The following is a 14,480-nucleotide window of genomic DNA, read 5'->3' as shown; positions in this document are numbered from 1 at the left end:
GGGGGAGCCTGGGTGGCTCAGTCAGTTAAGCGTCTGACTTTGGCTCAGGTCATGATTTCATGCCTTGTGAGTTCAAGCCCTGTGTTGGGCTCTGTGCTGACAGCTCAGGGCCTGGAGCCTGCTTTGGACTCTGGGTCTCCCTCTCTGCCTCTCTCTCTCTCTCTCTCTCTCTCTCTCTCTCTCTCAGAAAGAAATAAACATTAAAAATGAAACAAACAAATAACAAAGTCTGTTCGGGTGCCTGGCTGGCTCAGTCATCAGGATGTGTGACTCTTGGCCTCAGGGTCATGGGTTCGAGTCCCATGTTGGGTGTAAGATTTTATTTATTTAAGTAAACTCAACAAATAAAGTCCACTAATTTAAAAAAAAAAAAGTCCACTGATGGGATTTCAGATTCCTCATTGTAACTAACCTTTAAAAAACCACCACTTGTCAAATTTAGGTTTGCAATCCAAGAATAATACCCATAATTATTTGAAAAAGCTGTGAAAATGCACACTTTTTCAGCTACATAGCTGTGCAGGGCCAGATTTTCTTCATATACTTCAACTAAAGCAACAGATCACGACAGACTGAATGGAAAAATGGATAGGAGAACCCACTTTTCCTCTATCAAGTCACAATCTAAAGCAATCCCTTTCTCAAAAAAACTTTTTTTCTTTAGAAAATAATTTTTTTCTTTTGAAATGCTATTTATATTAACATGTGATGGGTTTTTAACATTATTTTTAAGTAAATGATTTTTTGAAGGTCTCAGTTCTCATTTCTTATACAGGAAATATTGGCAGACAAAATCCACACAAACAAAAACTCTTTCAAGAGTATAAAGGGGTCCCGAGACCAAAAAGTTTGAGAACCACTGCGCTAAGCCTCTGTGGTTTAGTCCAACTTTAATTTGTAGGCTATTTTCCAGACCATTGAACAAGTGATATACTAATAGCAACCACATCTAATAGTTAACTACCCAGAAGCTGCCAATATCCAGAAAGTGGCCATCAAGCTGTCTGGGTGTATTCAGAAAAGATGTATGCTAAGCGTATCTTTCTTCAAGCATGAATTTGGAATTTGTTCAATTTTCATTCTTCTGTTATCTTCCTTTAAAATGAAATATTTCAAAGAATATAATGAAACATGAAGGTAAATAAAAAAACAGTGCAAGTCAAATTTATGGTGTGGGAACATAAGGCTTGCTATTACAGCTTTTAATGGCAGATAGTTTACAATAAACATTGGGCTTCGCCTGGTAGAAAATAGTCGCCGACAGGAGGTAATTACTTGTCCATCTCCAAGCATCAGAAACTCTGGAGTCCCTCCAGTGGAATAATGCAGATCTGCCAACTGTCACTCATTTGAACTAACGCTTTTTTGCTGTTGTTTTAATTAAATTGGAAACAAACAACAACAACAACAAAAAACCCAGAAGATAAACCTCCCTCCAAAAGGGCTAAAATTCCATGGATGGATAAATCCGTGACCCATCCTTTTACACTGTCTTTATTAGCCTTGAGTAAATCACACAGCCTCCCATAAACAGAGTCACAGAGGGGAATGGAATGTATACTGTGTTAGCAAGGGCTCATTGCCAGCAAATCTGAATATTACAGTGAGGTTCTATAAACAGTAAGAGAAAAACAGCTAGGTCCCCATATAGATAACAAGAATATAAATGGACCTTTTCATGAGCTTTGCATCATCACGTATGAAATAATAAATACACCCAAACAGAGATAAAAAGAGGAAAAGCAAAATTATGCAATGATTCTGTCGTTAAGATATGTGGGCAGTGTGGCTCAAAATAGAAACCAAGCAGCTTTCCAAAGACGTGAAGGTTTTCGATAAAGAAAATATAATCGCTCTAATTCTTGTTTAATCCTGTTCCCTTCCGCTTTTGTCAGAAACTGTTACCCACCTCTGGTTATTTGAGGACAGTGGAACTGTTCACAGAAATATACCTGAAACAGATTCTTACAAGTACATATTCTAAGGTTTTTACATTTAAAAAAAGAACTGAGGCAAAATTCAAGGTTATGTGTAGGAAGAATAACCAAGATACAAACGACATACATATTTTATGTTAATCTCTAACATGCTCCGCAAATAACTTACATTTATTTTTGCTGTATGAATACTTTGGATTAAAGGGTAATTTCGCATCAACTCTTAAATTGTTAACTAAAAAGACTTCACCTGTGATTAACACTTTAGATTACTTGAAATCAAGGGCTCTCAATATAAATGCCGTGTACTTATCCAGGGTGTTTCTTGAAATGAAAAATGTGGTTACGAGTAATTCTGATTTTTATTTGGATCATCGTTTCATTGGCTAAGAGGTTGTTGTAGTGCTACAAAACTTCTATTTCATTTTACGGTGAAGGAAAACATTTTCTTTCTATAGATGTGTATGGAGGAACTAGTCTCCCCCATGGCAAGTGCTAGTAACTGCTTGACTTGTTTTATGTTCCAAAAGAATTTAAAAATAAACGATGCTAGATTTTAGCAACTGTAATGATCTTTACCTTCAATGTCACCGTGAAAATTTATGACGTGTCACAGGTGCCAAACCCAAAAGGAATGATGTGGTCAGTGAGAAAATGAATAAAATTTGAAAAGGAACTGAGGTACTTGCTTTTCTACTATTTTTCCTTCTGGTATGGATGTTCACGTTCATCAGTGTCCTCAGGGTCTAGGGCAAAAGTAAGCATGAGGATATCAGATCAAAATTTTGCCAACCAACACAACTCAATATTGAGTATGAAGCAGTCTTAGACTTATCTAGAAGGTGGCACTCAGACAGCTTGCAGGTAGAATAGAGCTTATGAAAGAGTGGGCTTTATTTGACCTTTAGGGTGTCTTTCTAAAAACTGAATTCATGGGGCGCCTGGGTGTCTCAGTCGGTTGAGCGTCCGACTTCAGCCAGGTCACGATCTCGCGGTTCGTGAGTTCGAGCCCCGCGTCAGGCTCTGGGCTGATGGCTCAGAGCCTGGAGCCTGTTTCCGATTCTGTGTCTCCCTCTCTCTCTGCCCCTCCCCCGTTCATGCTCTGTCTCTCTCTGTCTCAAAAATAAATAAACGTTAAAAAAAATTAAAAAAAAACTGAATTCATTGTCAACATCACAAATCGGGATATTTCACAAAAACAAACAAAACAAACACAAACCTGCATCCCTGTCTTCTGGAATAATTGGAAGGTCTGGCAACAGAGCCTGCATCGTTGTGCCAAGGCATGAAACGCGAAGGCTGAGCAATGACGGTTCCCCTCCCAGAGTCTTTCCAACCCACCCTCCTCACGCGTGTTGCCTTCTTGGTGCGTGGATATATTTACCTGGAAGGCTGTCGTCAATGAGCTGTTCCAGCTTTAGCTGTGAGTCAATGAAGACAAGACTGATCAGGCTCAGGTGTCTGCTCCTTTGGGATTCCTCCCTACTCTTGCAATGAAACTCTATTATAAAGTATAGAGTTGCAGAACCCAAGTGGACCTAAAATGGGAGGCATTTAGGGCCATCGTCCCAGATGAGAATCATTTCAAAGTTATCATTCATTGATCTGGAGATTTTCTGGGAAATAAGGGCTCAGAGTCTTTTCTTGGAGGTGATGTCAAATCTAAGTTGAGCTGGGTACTGTACCTCAATTTAGAATGGGAATAATTCTGAGGTCAAACAGGAAAAAGACCCACTATGGAGGTATTATTGAAATGTCTTTCTGTATATGAGATGGGGTAGAGATGAATACCCGGATTCTGCCCCACTTCCTGCCTCTAACCAGCTGTGAGACCTTAGGTGAGTCACTTAACCCAACCTCTGTTTCTTCACCTGTAAAAGGAAGGGGATGTTTCTGCGTTCAGAGCCCAGGCCATACATTAGAATCACCTGGGGGATTTTTAAAACCACTGATACCTAGGCCCCATCCCAGATCAACTGAATCTGATTCTCTGAGGGGGCTCCAAGAATCAGTATTCTCCTGACATTCCTCTCTGTGATTCTGAGGCACAGAGAGGGGCACAATTCAACATGATCTCCAAGGAGAGACGAGGTCCAACATGATTGCCAAGGTTCCTTTCCAGTCTCCAATTTCGTGGTCTCACGGCTTGGTAGCAGGTGCCAGCAGAATAGCTATTTGCCCTGGTAATGTATCAGATTGCAAGCCAAGACTATTCTTTCACAGGAAGGATGGGAGGGTGGGAGGTAAAAAGAAAGGAATGAAGGAAGAAAGAAAGGAAGAAGAAGAAAGAAAGTGTGGTCATAGTTTTTCATTTATTAAGCCACTAAACCCAAATTCAAACACCCACTCCCTTAAATTCACTCTCTACAACCGCATTCAGGTATCGCTTGTGCAAAGCACACTCGTTCCTTCAATTTAAATACGTTTATCTGGGGCGCCTGGGTGGCGCAGTCGGTTAAGCGTCTGGCTTCAGCCAGATCACGATCTCGCGGTCCGTGAGTTCGAGCCCCGCGTCGGGCTCTGGGCTGATGGCTCGGAGCCTGGAGCCTGTTTCCGATTCTGTGTCTCCCTCTCTCTCTGCCCCTCCCCCGTTCATGCTCTGTCTCTCTCTGTCCCAAAAATAAATAAATGTTGAAAAAAATTAAAAATAAATAAATAAATAAATACGTTTATCTGGAGAAGGTATCTAAACTGCTGCCATTTGAAAGATACCAAGACTTTCCCAGTATAATGAGATAACCACCAGCCACACGTTGCCCTGAACAGCTGAAATGTCATTTGTCCCTGTTGAGATGCACTGGAAGTGAAAAACACACACCCAGCTTTGCATGGCGAGTACAAAAAGAAGTAAAATATCTCCTTAATAATTCTTTTATCAATCATATGTTGAAATGGTAATGTTTTAATAGAGTGGGTTCGTAAGATATATAATGAAAATTAATTTTGGCTCTTTACTTTTCAAAATACGATTACTAGAAAATTTTCTTTCTTTTTTTTTAACGTTTTATTTATTTTTGAGACAGGGAGAGACAGAGCATGAACAGGGGAGGGTCAGAGAGACAGGGAGACACAGAATCTGACACAGGCTCCAGGCTCTGAGCGGTCAGCACAGAGCCCGACGCGGGGCTCGAACTCACGGACTGCGAGATCATGACCTGAGCCAAAGTCGGATGCTTAACCGACTGAGCCACCCAGGCACCCCTAGAAAATTTTCAATTAGGTGGCTCCCATTATATTTTTATTGGACAGTGCTAGGAGATGTCCACTTTCTTAAACTTTAATTAAAGTTGATAGTATTTAAAAAAAAAAAAAAAAAGATAGCTCAGGGTGCCTGGGTGGCTCAGTTGGTTAGGTGTCCGAATTTGGCTCAGGTCATGATCTCACAGTTTGTCACAGTTCGTGCTGACAGCTCAGAGCCTGGACCCCGTCTCAGATTCTGTGTCTCCCTCTCTCTGCCCCTCCCCACTTGCACACTCTCTGTCTCTCTCAAAAATAAATAAACATTAAAAAAAGACAGCTCCTCAGAATGAACTCAGTCGGGGTTTGAAAAACATTTAATTACTCGTCTTTACTGTGTAGGATCCTAGAAGGGGACTATTCTTTGTTGTTGTTTTTTATTTATTCATTTTGAGAGAGAAAGAGCATGCAAGTAGGGGAGGGGTAGAGAGAGAGGGAGAGAGAGAATCCCAAGCAGGCTCCTCACTGTCAGCACAGAGCCCGGCGTGGGGCTCGAACTCGTGAACTGAGAGATCATGACCTGAGCCGAAGTTGGACGCTCAACCAACTGAGCCACCCAGGCACCACACAAGGGGACTATTCTTAATAGAACTTACTGGAACTACCCAGCCTCAGTTGGACGGGGATATGCAAATCAAAAGCTGTACTTTAACCAGTAGGACACTTCTGTGCACCCACATACGGCCCCTGGGAGAATCCTAGTGGAACACGGTGGGGACAATGATGTGGTGATTCCTTCCACCTAAAGTTAGGAATGTGACTTCAAAACATCTGCCCTCTCCCGATGTCTCCCCCCAGTCCTGCACTCCCGCCAGCTGTGTGCTTGCAGCATACACAGGGTCAAGAATGAACTAGAAGAATGAGTGCATTTCGAAGGGACAACATCTCAATGTCCTACTCACCCACCTTTGGTTTTCATCACTTGTCTCTCAAATGCCTCACCGTGGTTGTGTCCGCAGTCTTAACAGGATTTCCAGCCAGAAGGTCTCAGATTAGCAGTTGTCAGCCCCCGCCCTTGCCTTATCGTGCAGCCACAATAGAGGGCCAGGAGGGGAAACATGTAAGACTGGATGTTTGGAAACAGGGCCAGCTTTAAGTGCAGAAAGAGTAGGCAACTGTCCAGAATATGTGATTTCAGAAGTGCCAGGAACACTCCAGCCCACTAAGCAAACGCTTTTCTCCTTAAGCTGACTGAAGCCCTTTCTGCTTAAGGCTTTGAGGCCTCATAAATGCACACGCTCCCAGATGCACCCCACCTTAGTCATTTATGGCTTAACATGAATACCTTTCAGATCAATTCGATTCAATGAACCCTGATCTACTGTGTGTGTGGCCGCCCTAAGCAGATTCCTAGAAGACCGTCAGGACCCCCCTTCCAGACAGGAAGGGAAAGAAAGGGCAGGGAGGGAGGAAGAGGGCAGAGTCAGGAAGGCTGGGAGAGCTGACGACAGACGTCATCCAGCTCATGGTCCAGCCAGCGTCTGGCACTGTGAGAAATGCTTCCGTCTGAAGGGAACCAGCCCCAGCAGGCAACACTGAGTAGGGCCTCAAGCGATACGTGGAGGCACCGTGAGAACTTTTCTTTCCACTCTCGCATCTCCCCCTCTCCCTCTCCCAGGCCCACACCTACCTCTGCTGTCGAACTTACTCATGGTCTTGTTTATTTTCCTTCCTCCCCCACAGGCACAGAGGCCAGGCCTTATTCCTCTGTGAGTCCCCAGAACCCAGCACACCACTTGGCACCTAAGTGCTTCATAAGCGTTCGATGAATGAATGTGTGACTGCGCCCCCCTGCCTCTTTGGGGGCAGCAGGTCTGTCATCCTGCCCATGGCACTCGGCTCCCCTGCATCAAACTCTGCCTGCTTTTCTCAACTCTGGACACAACGTTGCACAACGAAGATAAAGGGGAAGAGGCACAGGACAGGTCAGGGCATGAAGATACCACCACCCATGTGCGCACAGACCCACTTACCTGCTGTCGCTCTGCCCTTTCCCACGGACATGTGTCACTGTTTTACCCCTGACCTCAGTAGGTTTCTAAATTTTTTTTTTTTTTTTACGTTTATGTTTGAGACAGAGAGACAGAGCATGAACGGGGGAGGGGCAGACAGAGAGGGAGACACAGAACCGGAAGCAGGCTCCAGACTCTGAGCCATCAGCCCAGAGCCCGACACGGGGCTCAAACTCATGGTCTGTGAGATCATGACCTGAGCTGAAGTCGGACGCTTAACTGACCGAGCCACCCAGGCGCCCCAGTAGGTTTCTATGAGAAAAGCCACTAGCATGACTCCTTATCCTCTGTTGTGTATCAAAATAAATGAAAAGCAGAGTCTATCAAAGCCCTACCCCCATGACAGTTGATGACTATACTTTCTAACAAACAGACCCACCACCGTTTTCCAGCACTTACGATATGTGCTGCAAATAAGTGGCTGGCACTCAGCAAGCTCAAGGTTCCAGCAACAGTTGCGGAGCCTTGGACAAGGAATACAGGGAGATTCTTTGTCTTCTGCTTTCTTCAGTGCATTAAAAGAGATAGTGGTATATTCAATGGGTATGAAGAAAGCTTAACATTAGTCTGCATGAAGCTCTTTGAAATGCATGAAGGGCACTACAGTGTATAAATTTAACACTTGCCCTAGTGTTCTCAGAACCCTTGTCCGAACATTTAGACAATCTCTCTGTGGATGTGCACGCACGCACACACACACACACACACACACACACACATACATTTTAAATCGCTTAATTGCTTTTAAAATTTTTTAAGTAAACACACTGAAATGATTATAAGGCATCTGTGCAATGTATCCATTGCAAGCCTGCCACGATTAGGGCTATTTGAGAAACTAAATCACATCAATGGAAGAATAGCAATGAGTCAATTGATGAAATATTGCATTAGCAATGGCCTCTGACCCCGTATGATGCCAACTGAATGCTTTTTCCTCTTTGTAATTTAATCATTTTCCAGTTAAATTAATTTCTTAAAATCCACTCAGATAAGCCGCCTATGTTAACCACACACACACACACACACACACACACACACACCCCACACACCTCCAGGTGTAGGTGAAATAAAAGACAAACTACACTTGTGTTGTGACTTTCTACCCCTACTTTGTTCTGGAAATGGACAACATCCTGTTTCTTTTTTCTATATTTGACAAGAATTTTCCATAATTTCTTCCTGCTAAAGTATGATGTCAAAGGCTCCCAAATTCCCCAAGGCAGAGACCCAGTCAACACAACACAAAACCATGAAAACGCAGCCATGAACGGCCCCAGAGTGTGTCTACTGTACAGACTAACTGGCTGTCATGTTGTGTTGTTGTTGTTTTTTTTCCCGTAATACAAACTAACCAGCTCAGAAGGTGGCTTTGTGCAGGTAGCAGCTCTGAAGAATGCTACCAAGCCCGCCCGCACGTTTGTGCTCAGGCTTGCTGGTAGCGTGTCTTCCACACACATCCAGGAATTTGTTTGAGGCCTGAGCGTGGTTAAGTCATGTTCTAAGAATGTGCTCTCATTATCCTGACTCAGAGGGCGCAGTGAGCCACTGAAAGGAGGTTGCACAGTGATACCTTCTGTTTTGTCTGGTTTTCAAGACCTGTCTTCCACTGCATTGATGGCCACAGACTGATGTCACTGAGGTTCATTCCGTCACATCTTTTGACAGGGCTAGAGCGAGAGCATTTTTTCCTGATGACGTTTTTCAAATCGCGTGACCTGGGGGTTAGGCCTGTTGAGGGAGGGGAGTGTGGGGAGAAGCCCCTAGAGGGGAGGTGAGTGGAACCAGGGGAGGGACTAGCATGGAATGAGAGGAGAAAAGCAATGACAAAAATGAGGAGCCAAGAAATTTGGGAAACAGAAATCAAAGAGCTGTGGTTTGGCAAGTAACTTTTTTTTTTTTTTTTACTTTTTTTTTAAACATTTATTTATTTTTGAGAGAGTGCAAATGGAGGAGGGGCAGAGAGGGAGAGGGAGACAGAGGATCCAGAGCAGGCTCCAAGCTGACAGCAGAGAGCCTGATGTGGGGCTCAATCTCACGAAGCATGCAATCATGAACTGAGCCGGAGTCGGACTCTTAACCAACTGAACCACCCAGGCGCCTCATAACTGTCTCTTAATGAGAAAGGCAGAGAGAGAAGGAAGAAGAAACAGAGGTGAAGAGTGCTGAGGAAAGGAGAGAAGAGGAAGGAGAGGTGGAGGAGAGAAAGGAGGACAGGCAGGGGTGTAAAAGCAGCAAGACTCAGAGTGTGACACAAATGCATCAGTAAGGGACGTTATGAGGAGATGCACTGTGATGAGAGCCTGGACGTGAAAAATCAGGATATACCACCCAATATGGCACCTCTGGTTGTGTCAGTGTCCCAGAACTAGGAGAAGTAGCTTGCAATTCATCTTTAACCAGCTTGTCTCGTGCCAATGGACAAGCATGTGCTTGAATGACATTTTGAAGTTTCCTCAAAGGCTGGGATAGGGATCATGAGGTCATCACTAGCAATTCTGGTAAAGAACCTCCTCACAGGTCTCCACATGATATGTCTCTGTCTCTGTCTCTCTCTCCCTCTCTCACACACACATACACACACACACACACACATACACACACACACACACTCATACTTTAAAAACCACTCCATGGCTTTCCATTGTATTTAGAATAAAACCCACCCCAACTCCTGAGTCTTACCAGCCTCCCCTCACAACAGCCTTGTGGCCATACCTGCTGCCTTACAGTTCCCTGAATCCCGTGAGCTCCCTCTCACCTCGAGATTTTCCCAGTGTTGTTTTATCCACCTGTGCCCCTTCTTCACCCTCAGAGGGCTGGCTCCTCTCCATCCTCTACACCTCACCCAGTGAGGCCATCTTCAAGCACTTTGTCTCAATAGGGTCCCACACTCCCCATCGCCACCCCCAGCATTTCATCTCTGCATCTATTAATGTCCCAGCACTATCATTTGTTAGTGTATATTTATTGATTTGTCTACCTGTAAATTGTCCTTGACACCTACCTATCAAATATTTGTGAATTAAGTGAACAGGTGGAATGTTCTAGATTCACCGATTTGGGATGCCCAGCTTTGAACACTGGTAGCAGTCCCCAGCAGCCCTTCTTTACTAAGTGTCTCCTCCTCCTCTCTGCTGCCTCACAACTCGTTCCCACCTTGGCCCTGAAGATGTTCCCGCTGCGTGAAGCCGTTCCTGGCTACCTACTAGTTCAAGGGGAGGCAAGCAGCTGTCCTTGGGTGGGGCAGATTCAATAAGAAGCTTCAAGAAGTTAAAGAAGGGCATTAGAGTTAGCAACTAACCAGTTGCTCCATCTGTAGAATTAGAAAAACAGAAAGAACATCACAAAAAAGCGAGCCCTGGAGAGCAAAGAGCACAGAGATTAGAAATGCTTTCTGTCAGAGATGAGTGTTCCTCTGCGTGGTACGGTCCTCAGGGGGGCAGGGGGATCCCCACTGCGCCCCTGTGAGTGCAGAGGGCATTCCTCAGAGCCAAAGCTCCCTGGCTGCCGCCATCAGGTAATGGGCGGTGGGAAAAGAGGCCACCTGCCCCCCAAACCAGAGCTGCCTCTGCTCCTCCACCCAGCTACATTCGTGCAGCTCTCTCCCTCATTGGCTCAGCACTTTTATCCAAACAGAACATCCCAGGGTGACATCTACTTCCTGAAGGTCCAGGAGTTGCTTAGTGCTCATGTTCTTCTGCCCTCTTGATAAGAATTTTTTTTTTTTTTTTTTTTTTGGCCTGAGTACTTATCCATCCAGAAACATGTTTAAAGATCACATGCAATCCTGACACTGTCATGGCTTTCTGAAGCCTGGGTTCTGAAGCCTGGGATCATCTTGCTCAGATCTTGATGATCAGTCCACAAATTAAACTCTTGGCCAAAAACATGTATGGCTTGAGTTTATCCAAAGTCCAAACAAATCAGATACTCCTTCTGGAAAGAAGTCAAATGCTTTCCTTTGGTAACAATTGCTCAGAAATTTAGAAAAGCAGTATGTTTTGTATCCCCAAAGTTCTTATAATCACATCCAGTCTTGTATAAGATGCATCAATTGCCATAATGAAGGTTCTGAAAAGTCTGAGACATCCAAAACGGATAAAGAAATCAAAGCCTGCTTGAACTTTTGAGAAGTATCTCAACACTATAGGATCCAAAAACATTAATGAGTTTGCCCTCTCTTTGTGAGACAGCACAATAGGCCAGCTACAATTCCAAATGAGGAAAATTCTAAGGGATCCCCTAAAGGAGATGTATTTTTTTTTTAATCAATTATAGGGAGTTTGCCAATCTTTACTAGAGTCTGCTTTGTTCCACAAGAGAATCAAATCTCGGATATTTGACCTATGAAAGCCCAAAAGGCATTACTAAGTTTCATATAGTTCATGGATGACTGCAACCCCCAAATTGGATACACCCTCATAATTAGAGATGAGGTCATAAAATGTCAGTCTCTGAAATTCAGGATAAAAAAATATCAATATGAAATTAACCACCATGACATCAGCAACGTAAGATTACCATTTTAAAGAAATAACAAGCCTTTGGAGCGGTTTGGTAAATTTGTAGGTGATGTACCCTGGTGTGTCCTCAGATCTCAGCCAGGAGAATTAAATCTACATGATATAAATGATAATGATAGCCACCATTTGCTGAGCAGCTATTACGTCGCCGACTCAGTGCCAGAAACTTTGCTATTTCATTAATCCTCACAAGGATGGCAAGGAGGCTCTGACTATTCCCATTTTAACTATGAGGATTTTGAAGTGTGAGGGGGCTGAAAGTTCACTGTCACGCAGCAAGTGTCACTGCTGGGACTCCAACCCCGCTCTTCTCAATCCCAAACTATGCTGTTAATGCCATAAGTGGAAGAGAAATGGTCCCGTGAAGTTAAGCAGAAAGTCAGTTAACTGAAAAAAAGACGTGGTCTCTGAACGCCTTGAGGTGAATAATCCACAGCAGCTATTCCAGACTGAGACAACTCTGGAGGGAAGGCACATTATTCCTTAAGGCCTCCTCAGCCTGCTGGAGATATCCCTGAAGAATACTCAGGTCGCTTGGATCTAATTCAATATTCACCAAGCCTTATGATCTTTAATTTGATCTCCTGGGGATGCCTTCCTCCCCATTCCACCCCCCTCCCTGGGGAAAGTACTTTTGGTACCTGACCAGGGCTGGTCAGCTACCGGCTATACTCTCTGAGATAAAACAACTTGGTCAAGTGGAGGGCATTTAGTGTCTGCTGAGTGAAACTACTGGGAATCACTTCCTAAAAAGGTCGGCTCCAAATGAACTAAAATGGTGTTTCTGATCTTAGAAAATCGAGGGCCTAATCCTGGGTCTTCAGTGACCTCCCTCAAAATGTCCAGAGGGCACACCTTGGAACAGCCTACCCAAGCTCTCTAGCCATTTTAATGACACCTATACAGGCCACTTTTAATAAGTGACATCAAGAGACTGTCACATTGCATGCTTAGCCTGGCCAAATATAGCTGTGGGATGAACACAGAATGTCACACGAGCCCATGGCAAATTCAAAAAGCCATTAGCCAGTTTTTAAAATTAATCAGATGAAGGGGCGCCCGGGTGGCTCAGTGGGTTGAGTATCTTGACTCTTGATTTCAGCTCAGCTCACGATCCCAGGGTCGTGGGATCGAGCCCTGCATCAGGCTCCACACTGAGTGTGGAGCCTGCTTAAGATTCTCTCTCTCTCCCCCTTTTCCCCTCTCCCCTGCTTGCTCTCCATCTCTCTCTCTCTCTCTCTCTCTCTCTCTCTCTCTCTCTCTCAAAACTGAAAAATGAAATAAATAAATTAAAATAATCAGATGAATCCCCTGCATAAAGGGGTTCTGGAGGAGAACCCGTGAATCTTTAAAGGACTACCATGCCCACAGTCCCCTTCTCAGGGAAGCCTCTCCTAGAGGTTCTTTCTGTAAAACTGCCATGGCCCATGCTTTGTGCATTGCATGAAAGCAACATCGCCACATTGGCCTCAACTGATGACAACAGAAACCCATTAGTCATGGCAAGACCCAAGGCAAAAATGACCATGTTGCGTATAAGGGAGGCCATCAGCTTCTGAGGCCACTTAGTATACAGCTCTCTACCTTTCAGGAGAGCTCCTGATTAGACAGTAACAAAGTGACCTAGTTAGACTCCTCTCTTAGGAAGGGGAAATATTAGATGGACAAAGTACGTGTCGTTTGGGATCGAGTGAGTAGCTGAGCCAGGTCTCCATGAGGCTCTTGGATATCCCAGGCTTAGGGCGTAGTCCCAGTCTTGGGAGGCTTAGAATGCATAGCTACCCCCTCTGGACAGCTTACTCTCTGCACGAATTCAATTATTTCCCTCAAAAATGTTATTTCTGAAACTTAAGACATGGAACATTTCTGAAATTTTATACTTAAAGCTGCCCTTTGCAGAACGTTTAGATTAAGCTAAAGAACTTCCTGATGCTTATTTGTAAACACCAAATATCTCTGTCTTTAGAACCCATGATCTACTTGAGTCTGTTTTCTTCACTTATTCATCATCTACCAGGGACATTTTGCAAAGGATAAGGAAGAGTAGGATTCTTTGTCCAAGCAGAAATTGTGTTTCCTCCCCACGCTAATATTTCTCTTCCTTAGCACTTTGCTTCTTAATTCTAGAACCAAGCTTATTTGTTACTTACATGCCAAGCGTAAATTCACTCATTAAACACTAAAGTTGGAGTCACTGGGTAACCGTTTACAGGCTGACCCCTAGCACTGCCACGTTCTTTCAAGAGCACCAAGATCCTTTTCATGGAACTTAATTTTCAGAAACAACTTTGAAATGTAGAAGAGTTTAAAACTGAGGTATGAAGTGCCATCTCCAAACCTTGTTATTTAAAAATCTGAAAATACGGGGGCACCTGGCTGGCTCTATCAGTGGAGCATGTGACTCGACCTTGGGGTTCTGAGTTCGAGTCCCACATTGGGCACAGAGATTATTTAAAAAATAAAAAAAGTAGGGGCACCTGGGCGGCTCAGTTTGTTAAGTGTCTGACTCTTGATCTTAAGTCAGATCTTGATCTCAACTCAGATCTTGATCTCAGGGTTGTGAGTTCGAGCCCCACATTGGGCTCCGTGCTAGGCAATATATATATATATATATATATATATATATATATATATATATATTAAAATCTGAAAATATTTACAGCTGGCATCCATGTGCATTAAACAAAGTCTTAAAATGTGCCTCAGAAAGTAAAGGTACTGATTGTTGAGTGCTTACTATATACTAAGTATGATGTTAAATGCTTTGT

This window comes from Herpailurus yagouaroundi, unplaced genomic scaffold (genome assembly GCF_014898765.1).
Source record: "Herpailurus yagouaroundi ecotype Mexico unplaced genomic scaffold, PumYag 206, whole genome shotgun sequence".
NCBI lineage: Eukaryota > Metazoa > Chordata > Mammalia > Carnivora > Felidae > Herpailurus > Herpailurus yagouaroundi.
The sequence above is the reverse complement of the archived record's forward strand: the minus strand, read 5'-3'. Positions refer to the sequence as shown.